General features: G+C 34.5%; 1 long non-coding RNA gene across 1 annotated transcript; it reads left to right on the top strand.

Annotated features, from left to right (window-relative positions):
- Positions 1-1,218: 1,218 nt before the first annotated feature.
- LOC132737225 (uncharacterized) lies at positions 1,219-4,740 on the top strand. The gene is made up of 2 exons (XR_009626702.1): positions 1,219-1,540; positions 3,550-4,740. It is a non-coding gene; the product is annotated as an uncharacterized LOC132737225 (long non-coding RNA).
- The last annotated feature ends 7,730 nt before the right edge of the window (positions 4,741-12,470 follow it).

Genomic DNA, 12,470 nt, shown 5'->3' with positions numbered 1-12,470 from the left:
ACATATGTAGATCTAAATTAGGGGTGGATATTTAAAGTGGATTAATTATGGTGCAGATAGTTGAAAATCCATGTGTGGCATTGACTCTTGCAGATTTTTTACGTCAAATTTGTACATTTCCAAAATTTTCACGAGTCAAAAACCCCGAATCCCCGCGTCAATCGAGAGTCCTGAATTAAAAGTAGGCCTATGTGGCAGGTCATATTTATGCTGACGGAAATTAACGATGATAACTTAGTCTTTACTTAACCAGCGAACTTTGACGATTATACTCGAGCAATATCCGTATATTTACGCTAACCAAGACGAGCATAATTTCATGACGTATTGGATACGTATACTGATGACGTAGCAACACAATTGTTTTGGAAACTACTGTAGCTTTGAATGAAATTCAAGCGCTTGTCGGGCTTAAAATAATAGCGAGCTCGACGAGCTGGCCCGAAGGGCCTGCTCGCAAAGCGAGCTTTACGGTAACGCGAGTACCTGCTAAGTGATGGTTTTAAAAACTTTCGTCCGAAGTACCGAATTGGACACATCGCAACTTTTCGAATTTAAAGATAACGATAAAAACTGAGGAATTCTGACTGAAAACGGATGTGTAAAAACTGGTCACCCGCGCACGTCTATGGGAACCATAATTAGACAGGGAACCAGAATAACGGAAGCTGTGTATAAATATCGAATGACAGTTTTAAAATGAAAATTGAAGACGCCATTTTGTTTGAAAAATCTGATAAATAGAAACATTTTTTTGTCGAATTTTGTTGTGAAAACTATCTAGAATGAAAGAAAAATGGTCTATCTAAGAAAATGAATCCGAACACCAATATCTTTTATTCAGTCGTTAACGCTGTACAGGGCGTTTAAAGTATTGTTTACGTGACGTCACAATGTAGCGCCAAACAGCACGTGCAAAACAATCAAATCAAGTACGCTATTTTAATGTCGCAAACGTTTTAAGTTTTACATTTATTTCACTTTTAATAATCTTTATTTTGCTTGAAAAATTATAGAGTGAAATAAAATAAACAAACAAAGTTTTATCAACGTTTTCAAAACTCGTTATTCATTTAACGACAGGGACGGAGCCATATTTAACACGGTACGTGTGACGTCACACGCACTCGTCACTGCATTTGAGATTATTTCATACTATTTCACGTTAAATTTTAAAGTACATCGAGCTCGCTTTGAGGCTTTGCCTTTTTCATATTAGATTTGTGAAATAAAATTCAACGATATAATTGAAATTATTCAGACATTGTATTGACGGCAAAAACAACGGAACTACACGAAATTTTGCAAATCAAGCACATGTTACTGACGTAGTACACAGGTTACTGACGTAGTACACAGGTTTATTACGTAGAACACAGGTTTATTGTGCGCGCAATATTCAAAGACGGCAGACACTTCGTCTCATATCAACAGTGAACTGATATCATCTCCCCAATAAAGACATACAACGAGGAAGGTGAAATTGCTCAAGCAAATTATCAGAAGAAGACCTTCAAAGCTGCAATCGGTGAAATTCACTGTGAGTATTATCATAAATGCACTGATTTTTTCCCAAACAGAGCCGGCGTGTTTATGACCCCTAGAAAAATTGACAGAGTCTAGAGATTATTTTAATGACCTTTCTTCACTTCTAAAAGCATTATTTTGTAACAATTTGCCGACTGTAACAAAAGAAATAATAATTGTATTTCCAGCTTATTCTTAGTTACAGTTAAGATACTTAAACCTTACTGGAAAAAATGCGTAAACGGACATTTGTCACATATTTTCGCGACCCCACTTTAGTGGCTGGCATTCAGATTTACCCTTGTCCGTCCGTTCTCTTTTATGTCGGATGTAACTCAAAAAGTATTTGACCCAGAGTCATGAAACTTTACAGGAATGTTGATCAGCATGTGTAGTTGTGCACCTGGGTATTTTTGTCTGGATTTATATAGTATTTTTAGAGTTATTGCCCTTGACTTAGTAAAATTTTGCAATTTTCAACTTGTGTCACATGTAACTCAAAATGGGTTTGACATAGAGTCATGAAACTTTGCAGGAATGTTGATCTGCATGTGAAGTTGTGCACTGGATATTTTCGTGTGGATTTATTTTATTTTTTAGAGTGATTGACCTTGACTTAGAAATTTTTTTGTAATTTTCAACTTGTCGCATGTAAATCAAAAAGGATTTGTCATAGAGTTATTAAACCTTACGGGAAGGTTGGTCAGCATATGTAGTTGTGCACCTTGGGTTCTGCTTGTGGATTTATCCCGTATTTGTAGAGTTATTTCCCTTGACTTCGTAAAAACCGTTTCATTATGTTGTGTTATTTGTTCCTTGAGTGCTTGAGTTAGAATCAACCAACTTTACAGAAATAATGATCAACATGATGTCATCACTAAATTACAGGAATAACAATGATAATAAATAATAATAAAAAAATACACAGTATATTTTCATTAGTTTGCCTTTTTTGATGAACTTCAAAACTTACATATGTGAATAAATGAGCATAAAAACCCAGTGTCTATTCTAGGACGCGCGATTGTGCGATTCACGCTAGTATTTAACAGATCGCGCACAATTCAAAATCATGTGCGTGAAAATCGCGCATCTATAAAAAAGTTAATAAAACCGTAAAACTTCCATCCCGCATTATATTTGGTTGTTTTGTTAACATTTACACCGAAAACCGAAGGGAGGTAACTGTAAGCTAATTATAATAATTTAGTACCGTATGGTACTGGTTACGTGAGTTGACGGAAATTAACGGAATGTTCCGTATCGACCGGAACTAGTGTGCTAGGTCTGACAGTTGGGCGCCATTAAATAATCAAGAAAAATGAGGCAATTCCTAGCTTGGCTACGATCTAGACGTGAAAGATAGTTCGATTATTTGTATTGCCAATCCCTTTATAATCAATCGCGGCAGTTCTGTAATAATTTGTTTTCGTTTAAAAATTCAGGGGGGACAACTTCTGCTGCCTTAAATAAATATTATAGTTTTAATTATTTCATCGGTTGAACGCCTCAGTGTAAACTTAATGCAGACGATTTAACATTGGCAGTTTATATTGGCACCCTTTGATTTTGAAAATCGCCCCCTTTTTTGAAATAGAGGGGGGAAAATCACCCCTATTTTTCAATTCCTAGAATAGACACTGAAAACCGCCCTGGATTTTCACTTATCAAATTTCAAAATATGTACATGACCGGTTTATAACTTCAATAGCTTTGTATAACCAAAAGCTACAAATCTGAGGCCCAGAACATAGTGTGTCATAAACACTTCCATCATGAATGGCCATTTAAAAAAAAAAAATCAAATAACATACAAACCCAATTACCTGAAAAAATATGTAAGAGTTTTTAAATATTTAAGACACAGAAACCATTTTGTCAAGTTTGCAATGATTTTACTCGCTTGAACAAAGTGTGCATCCACTTCACGTCCTGCCAGGTGCCTAGTGATTTGTATTTATTTCGTATTCAAATATCTTGGTATATTTCCATATGTAGAGAAATGTATTTGTTTGATTTCAGATAAGAATTGGTACCACAAGGCCACAAAGGGAGGAGTTCAACTAACTTGTGGATGATGTTCAAAGCTGAGGAGAGTGAGAGCTTAAATCTATAAAACGTGTCAAAAACTTTTGATATAGAAACTGTCATAAATTCTTCAGTTAATTGAAAGAGGGCAAGTTGTACAAAATGCCATGGAGCTCAAATATACATGGAGAAGAAACTGTGATGTCACACTGACACAGTTAAATTCAGTATTGGCAGAATTGTGTTCTTATAAGTTATCATATGTTGCCGGATTTTCAGAGATTTGATGCATCCTGGGTAAAAATAGCCAAAACACCGTCATATCGAATTCCCGGAGGAAGATGAAACATTTTTTTGCTTAAATAAGAAGCAATAGTTATTTATTGTAAAAGGTACTATACACACTTTTACAAATATTTCTCTACAGAAAATCTATGTCGGGGTATGTAAACAATAATTCATGGATATCGTCCAAGTTTAACGAGAGTGCGAAAATTGGAGACTATCGAGAAAACCCAATTATCACCGAAGCCTGCAAAGGATTGTGGGTCTGAATCTGACTATTATCTATTTTTAGAGCTTCCTATCTGTTGTATATATATATATATATATATATCTGTGAAAATGCAAAGATGTCGTTGGATTACCAAAGATCAACATTTCATTTGATTACCAGAGATCATCCGTTGTTGAATTCAGTGGATTACTGAGTTTCTCAGTATGAAAGATTTGATGACAAGAAAATTATTAAACCGGCAAAAATTGGATCTTACAGCAAGGATTTACTCATTTCAGAAGACAGCAATAGAAAATATAGGAGTTGCATGTAATACTGGAGGTTTCTTGCGTCATGTTTTTTACTGTTTAAGTGACATTTCTTAGACTGTTTAAGTGATGTCCCTCATTCAATCAGTTAAGAAAATGATGAAAGCAAAGAGTGACCTAGTCAAGTATTATAAATTGTTTAAACTTTTAGTGCTAAATTCAAAGAGGTTTCACATGTTACACTGTTTTAAAAAAAGGAATCTTAAGTCAAGTGTTATTGCCAAAGCTCATTGCATTCCAGTAACTACAATGATATATCTAAAGAAGTGTGTCTAAACAATACAAAAACAATTAAACTGTAAGGAAAATACTTTGTTTCATATGCAATCATGCTTTTTATTAAATTTAATAGTTTGCTTATGACTGATGTTGAACTGCTTGTCATTTAACTGGATTTAAAAGTGCACATTTTAGTTCCAGGGGTTTTTTTTAGGAAAAGGGGAAGACGCTGGACGCTGGTAGGGAGGGGAAAAAATATACGAAAAAAGTCAATTTGGGGAAACTTTATTATGACGTTATTTATACTATATACTTAACTACATAGTAGAGAGTTACAACTATATCTTTTTCCCCTTAAAAACTTTATCATCATGCAAAATATTCTTTGCAGTATAACATATTTTCTTAATATGTATGGTGGTGAATGGTTTTTATACTTCTATTTTTATATGAAAGTTAATACAGTATAGGTATAATAGTGTATTTGTGACACACTTTAGCTCCATATAAGTCATTTTCATAATAAGAAGTACAAAATATATTACTTTACTAAAAATAACCAAGAAAATGACAATATTTTGATAGCAACTGATTTCCAGAAATAGTACCGTTCAGTACGGGATATAGCCAAGAAAAAAAAATGGCTGCCTCCATGTTGAGACAGTACTTGCAGTTTCCTGCAATGTTTTTGGTTATTTTGGACAACAATTGGTGGTTTATCCTGCATAAAATGAAGAAAAATAATATTTTAAACCATGTAATTATTAAATCTGATCCAGTTTAAAGGAAAATAGAATTTTTTGGGGGAAAAAACTTGGCTATTTACCGAGGGGAAGACGCCGACTATCGGTGTCAATTTGTTAGTAAAAAAAACCCCTGAGTTCACATCAGTACAATGTGCTTATGTGAAGTAATGTGATTGTTCTGTGTCCAGTGGCATCTTGTATTGTCAGCAATTTCTTGTAATGATATCTTCTACAAAACTGATTATTTGATTTTAATCGTAATGATCCTTTGGTGGCCCTAGTAACAGTAATTCAGCTGTGGTCCAGTCATACCCAGTTGCTAGGAATTTCCAGTACAATGCAATCCTAGGCTATTCCTAGATCTTGGAAATACCAGGAACGTCTGGGATATCCAAGTTCTTTGAAATGCCAGGGAATTACTAGAAAAAATGTTCCAAATACCGTGGGCAGGTAATTCTCAGTCATTCCTAAGATTATAAAAATACCAGGAGTTACTGGTATTATCATAGGTCTTTGAAATGCCTTGAAATGCGCAGGATTGACTAGAAAAATGTTCCAAATACCGTGGGCAGGTCATTCTCAGTAATTAGGATTTCCAGTACAAGTCGATCTAAGGCATTCCTGGTTTCACATTTTTTTCTAGATATTACCAGTAGCTTTCAGTCGTTCCAATTACCGCCAGCCAGTAACTGGAAATTCCTCAGATTTCCTTGCATTTCCTAGGAATTATCCCTGTAAATATTCCTGGGATTTCCCAGTAAAATCCTAGTAAAATCCTGGTAAATTACCAGTAATTTCTGCAAGGGTACTCCCCTTTAACTCTGGTATGTATTAGTTTTAGGTTCCTTTAAGTAAATTTTCACGATAGTTTCAGAGTAATCATTATTCTTCACATATAGAATCATAGACAGCTGCCTCGATACTTACCTTCTTAAAAGTAAATCAATTTAGTTACATGAAAATTCTCTTTATCTATTTCTGAATTACATAGAAACTTTAACATTGATGTTTTAGACCTATATCTGTTTTACTTTTAATTGTTTTATGCCTATTAGGGCACATAGTAATTGAACTGTCTGTCTGTCTGTTCAAGCAGAAAAGGCAGTATTTGTTGGGTGGTGACAGTAGACATTCATTTCCCCAGTTATCCATTTGTATACATTTAAAAATGGGTACTTTTAAAGTTCTACTGATATTTATGGTTCTTTACCTTTACTGCCTTCAATGATCCCAAAATATGCATAACTTCAGCATCCATTTTCTTCAGTTTATTATAGAAATAGGTTTATCAGCTGATTCAGGCTAGATGTATGTATGCTAAAAGGACTCCACTGAGGTTTTTTATTATATACCTGACAGGACTAGAATAATTATATCCCCACCACAAAATGTTGGGGGGGGGGGGGAGGCTATAATGGATTCGCTTTGTCGTGTCAGTCGGTCCGTCGGTCGGTCGTTCCATCTCCATTTTCGTGTCCGCTCTATAAATCCTATACCAATTGAAGGATTTTCTTCAAACTTGGCTCAAATGTTCACATTCAAGGGGATATGCAGAACCCATGTTGCCCATGTGTCAGCTCAAGGTCAAGGTCACAGTTGAAGGTCAAATATCAAACAATCAAATATTAGACAGTATGTCGTGTCCGCTCTGTAAGTTCTACACAAATTGAAATTTTTTTTTCAAACTTGACTCAAAAGTTCACCTCAACAAGGGGATGTGCAAAACCCATGTTGCCCATGTGTCAGCTCAAGGTCACAATTGAAGGTCAAATATCAAACAATCAAATATTAGACAGTATGTCGTGTCCACTCTGTCAGTCCTACACTAATTGAAAGATTTTCTTCAAACTTGGCTCAAATGTTCACCTCAACAAGGTTATGTGCAGAACACATGTCACCCTTTTGCCGGCTTAAGGTCAAGGTCACACTTGAAGGTCAAAAATTGACTTAGAAAATATTCTTAAATTTCAACATGTTTTGAATATTACTGAAACTAGAAAAGGTATGTGCTTGAAACATAAAATATATATGAAGTGTCACAATTAAGATATGCAGGTCAAGTTTCATAACTCTGTATTGCATTTTAACAAAGTTATGCCCCTTTTTAAGTCTTCAAATTTACATACAATCAAATATTAGACAATATGTCGTGTCCACTCTATAAATCCTATACTAATGGAAGAATTTTCTTCAAACTTGACTCAAATGATCACCTCAATAAGGCTATGTGCAGAATCTATTCCTGTACGAAAAAGTCTGGGCAGAATGCAGACAGAATCTGTACAGACTTTATCTAGAAAACTCTGTACAGAAAAAAATCTGGTCAAATGAGACAAAGTTGAACCAGAATTCTATTAATAGATTTTAGCAATAAGGATAAAGAACGAAATCTGTACAGATTTTTTCTGAAATATTTAAATTAAGCCGATTATTTTCTGGGCAGAAAAAAAAACTGGGCAGAAAATAAAAATCTGGGCAGAAAAAAAATCTGGGCAGAAAAAAATCTGGGCTTCTTCATATTCTGTACAGAATTAACCCTGTCCATAGGAAATATCTGAAAGGGAATTCTGCACAGAAAAAAATCTGTACAGAAAATATTCTGTACAGATTTTCGTTTTTTTTTTTGGCTAAAAACAAAACCAATTTTCCTTTTGAACATTTCTTATTTATTAATTTCAATTAACAATTTTATTCATTTCTTTCCTGGAGAGGTCTATCCAATGAGTAATAGCTTTGTTGAGGGCACTGTCATCAGGAATTGGCTTGTCTCTGTCTTTGCACCACACACACATCCTGATATAATCTAGAGTAAAAAAAAAAAAGGAATTTGAATTATGTTCATTCTATTATTAAATGATATGCAAAATTTGTAAAATATTTCAATGTGTATATAAAACAGTTAAAATTGTATACCTATATACCTTAAGTTCTTTTGCACCAAGTAACATCAAAGTCACTGACTAATAAAACTGTTTACATATATCATACCTGACCAAAGCTTGTGTTACAAATCTACACAGACATGTAAATTGCAACATACTTCTTGGTTATTTTACTATTTCAAAAAAGGGCTGTTAGATGTGAAGCATGTCAAAAATACCATGAAAATCTGCCCCAGCGCCATCTAGTGGCTTAAATAGTCAAGTTGCAGGTTTAAAATAGGAGAGATTTACATGTGGCCAATATTCTAAAAATAGAATTGCTGATAAGCACTGACCATAGCAACCGTTGCAGGTCATACATTCTACACAATTTCCGGGAGTTTAGCAAAACCAAAAGCTAAACTATTTATTGCATAATAGAGCAAGAAATTAAAAAAAAAATAGATCTTGAGCTATCAACTGATCAAAAAGCAATTTATGAACTAATAATTTCACTGGCCCAGCTTTGACCTCAGTGCATTAATTTTATACTCATTAGACCATAGTTGTCTGCCTCAAATCAGAGTAAATTTAACTAATATAGATAATTCATAGACTATTAAAAGATGTATAAATAATTTCTTTTATTTACAGTGGAAGGTATAACCAAATAATTCAAAGAAAAATTCAAAGAAAACATTGCAAAATCTTACCTCTGGTTTTGATTATAATTCCATCATAATTCCTCTTTGGCCCCTAAATCTGAGAATTTCAAGTCTCTACATGATTGCTCTTCACAACAACTAACTTGTTTACTTATCATTAGAAAAATAAACTAAACAAAACATATTAATCTGTGCCAATGTTTTAATCTTTGCCAATGTGAAGACACTTTGTGTAATAAAACCTCGTGTGGCAGTCTGAGAGATTTGAATTGACCAACAGGGGTTACATGGGGGTTACACCTGATATTACAGAATATCTATCTACTACTCTGAGATTAACTCAGAGTGAAATTCTGGCTAGAAAAGTAAATTCTGTCTCAAGATTTATCTAAGTGTTAAAATTCTGTGTGTCTATGTAAATTCTGCCTCAATTTTTTTTCTAAGTATTGGAATTCTGTCTTGTAAAAATACCTAAGAGCAAAATATCTGTGTGAAAATTTTTCTGTACAGAAAAATTTTTGATTCTGTTTTATTCTGCACAGAAAATCACCTATTTCTTAGGCCGATTCTGTGACCAATTCTGTGTCGGTGTCAACTCTGTACAGAAAAATGAAAATCTGCCTCTATTGCAACCAGAGTTGGTACAGAGTCTGTACAGAATTGGCTCAGAATTTTCGTACAGGATGTTACCTTTGTGCTGGCTTAAGGTCAAGGTCACACTTGAAGGTCAAAAATTGACTTAGAAAATGTTCTTAAATTTTAACATGTACTTGAATATTTTTAAAACTAGAACAGGTATTTGCTTGAAACTTAAAAGATACATGAGGTGTCACAAATAAGATATGCAGGTCAAGTTTCATAACTCAGTATTGCATTTTGACAAAGTTATGCCCCTTTTTAGTCTTTAAATTTACATACAATCGTTATTTTGAACATGATTTGACAATATATATTTATACTATTACCTGTACAATTTGTCTTTTTTTCACCAGAGATAATTTCTTTTTATATATATGTATTTGTAACACTAAAGTTATTCCCTTTACCACCTTTCCAAGTTGTCTTCTGTCAAGGACATTGATGGGGGTATAAATCGCATTCAGCGATTATTTTTTCCAGAGATTTGTGTACCCTAAACCAATTACTTGTGTGCAAATTTTAAAATCATTTCCTCACCCTGTTTATTATTTTTAGAATACATGTACTTCTATTTATTGTGCAAAATGAGCCAAATATTTTCAAACGCTTTTTGCACTCAAATCAGGTCAAAATTGCACCAACAAGCAATTTTCTTTATAATTCTGAGTATATTTTTAATCATCCTTTGCAGATGGCTTAACTTTTTCTTAGTAAAAATTACAAATTTTATAACTTTGTATTTAATTCTTATTGCATTGTTTAATTAATGATACTTATTAATCAATACTAGGCCATGATCCAGTAAGTGTAAGTCAGTTGAAAAAGCTTTGTGGCATCCAGTTTTTCTTCATTTATCTCCCCTTGATCATCATGACCCATTTGTTTGGTTTGATGAAATCGACTTAATACAGATTATGTCACATATATTTATTTGTTATTGTACTTTTTTGCTTTATTTCAGAAAATTGGCAAGACAAAATAGGGACATAATATTATACAATACACATATTGTTATGGCACAATGAAAACTGGCAGAGGTGAGTACCCGATACTCACATGTACAAAGTTGGCGGGAGAGAATAATTTTGACCAATGACAAACTCAGAATTTTTATCAAAGGTGAACAGTTCTAAAAATAGTAGCGGCATGATGGAGGACCGAACGAGGTCGGCCGAGGCAAGACGGCCTCATTTGGTACACGAGCACAGCATAATGATTTCCAAAGACAAAAGTATAGGTGAAAAGAAAGTGTGTATTGGAATTAGAGCAATGTCTGCTCAGGAGAGATCCAGTTTGTCTTTGAAATATAAAGTTGAGGAAGATGCCAGGCAACTTTCAGAGAAAAAAAGTAAAATTGTTAAAGGTAGGTAAAATAGCTGACTCGAAAAATTCTTGACATACATATAGTATAATTTGTGGTCTTGTCTTTATATAATGAAAAATAGTACATTTTTTTTTTAGCTCACCTGAGCTTGCTCAGGGTGAGCTTTTAGGATCGGTGAATGTCCGTCGTCCGTCGGTCCGTCGTCCATGGTACATCCACAATTGCTTGTGAACACTCTAGCGGTCGCATTTTTGCCTCAATCATCATCAAACTTGGTTAGATAATAGCTCGGATGAGTTCAAATATGGGTCATCTCGGATGAAAAACTAGGTCACCGGAGCTATAAATAGAAAAACCTTGTTAACACTCTAGCGGTCACATTTTTGCATCAATCATCATCAAACTTGGTCAGGATGTTTGTCTAGGTGATAGCTCGGATGAGTTTGAACATGGGTCATCTCGGATGAAAAAGTAGGTCACCGGAGCTAAAAATAGAAAAACCTTGAGAACACTCTAGTGGTCACATTTTTGAACCAATCTTCATCAAACTTGGTCAGATTACTTGGCTAGTCAATTGCTTGGTTGAGTTCGAACATGGGTCATCTCTGATGAAAAACTAGGTCACAGGAGCTAAAAATAGAAAAACCTTGTGAACACTCTAGTGGTCACATTTTTGACCCAATCATCATCAAACTTTGTCAGGATGCTTGTTTAGATAATAGCTCGGATGAGTTCAAATATGGGTCATCTCGGATGAAAAACTAGGTCACCGGAGCTATAAATAGAAAAACCTTGTTAACACTCTAGCGGTCACATTTTTGCATCAATCATCATCAAACTTGGTCAGGATGCTTATCTAGTTGATAGCTTGGATGAGTTCGAACATGGGTCATCTCGGATGAAAAAGTAGGTCACCGGAGCTAAAAATAGAAAAACCTTGTTAACACTCTAGCGGTCACATTTTTGCATCAATCATCATCAAACTTGGTCAAGATGCTTGTCTAGGTGATAGCTCGGATGAGTTTGAACATGGGTCATCTCGGATGAAAAAGTAGGTCACCGGAGCTAAAAATAGAAAAACCTTGTTAACACTCTAGCGGTCACATTTTTGCATCAGTCATCATCAAACTTTGTCAAAATGTTTGTCTAGGTGATAGCTCGAATGAGTTCGAACATGGGTCATCTCAGATGAAAAAGTAGGTCACCAGAGCTATAAAAAGAAAAACCTTGTTAACACTCTAGTGGTCACAATTTTGTCTCAATTGTCATTAAACTTGGTCAGGAAACTTGTCTAGGTCATTGCTGGGAATAAATCGAACATGGGACATCTCGGATGAAAAACTAGGTCACAGGAGCTAAAAATAGAAAAATCTTGTTAAAACTCTAGTGGCTACTGTTGTGATCCAAATATTCTGTTAATTGGTCTGAAAGTTTGTTTTGATGATTTCTAAGTCAAGATCGAACATGGGTCATCTTGGATGAAAAAACTAGGTCACACCGCCCAAATATGGAAAAACCTTGTTAACATTCTAGTGGTCACATTTTCGACTCAATTATATCATCAAACTTTGTCAGGATGCTTGTTTAGGTTATTGCTTGGATGAGTTCGAAATCGCATGTGAAACTAGGTCACCGG

The sequence above is a fragment of the Ruditapes philippinarum genome, unplaced genomic scaffold, assembly GCF_026571515.1.
Source record: "Ruditapes philippinarum isolate M1 unplaced genomic scaffold, ASM2657151v2 ctg21126_1_1_1_1, whole genome shotgun sequence".
Classification (NCBI taxonomy): Eukaryota; Metazoa; Mollusca; class Bivalvia; order Venerida; family Veneridae; genus Ruditapes; species Ruditapes philippinarum.
Note: the sequence above shows the minus strand (reverse complement) of the source record. Positions and strands in the feature narration are given on the sequence as shown.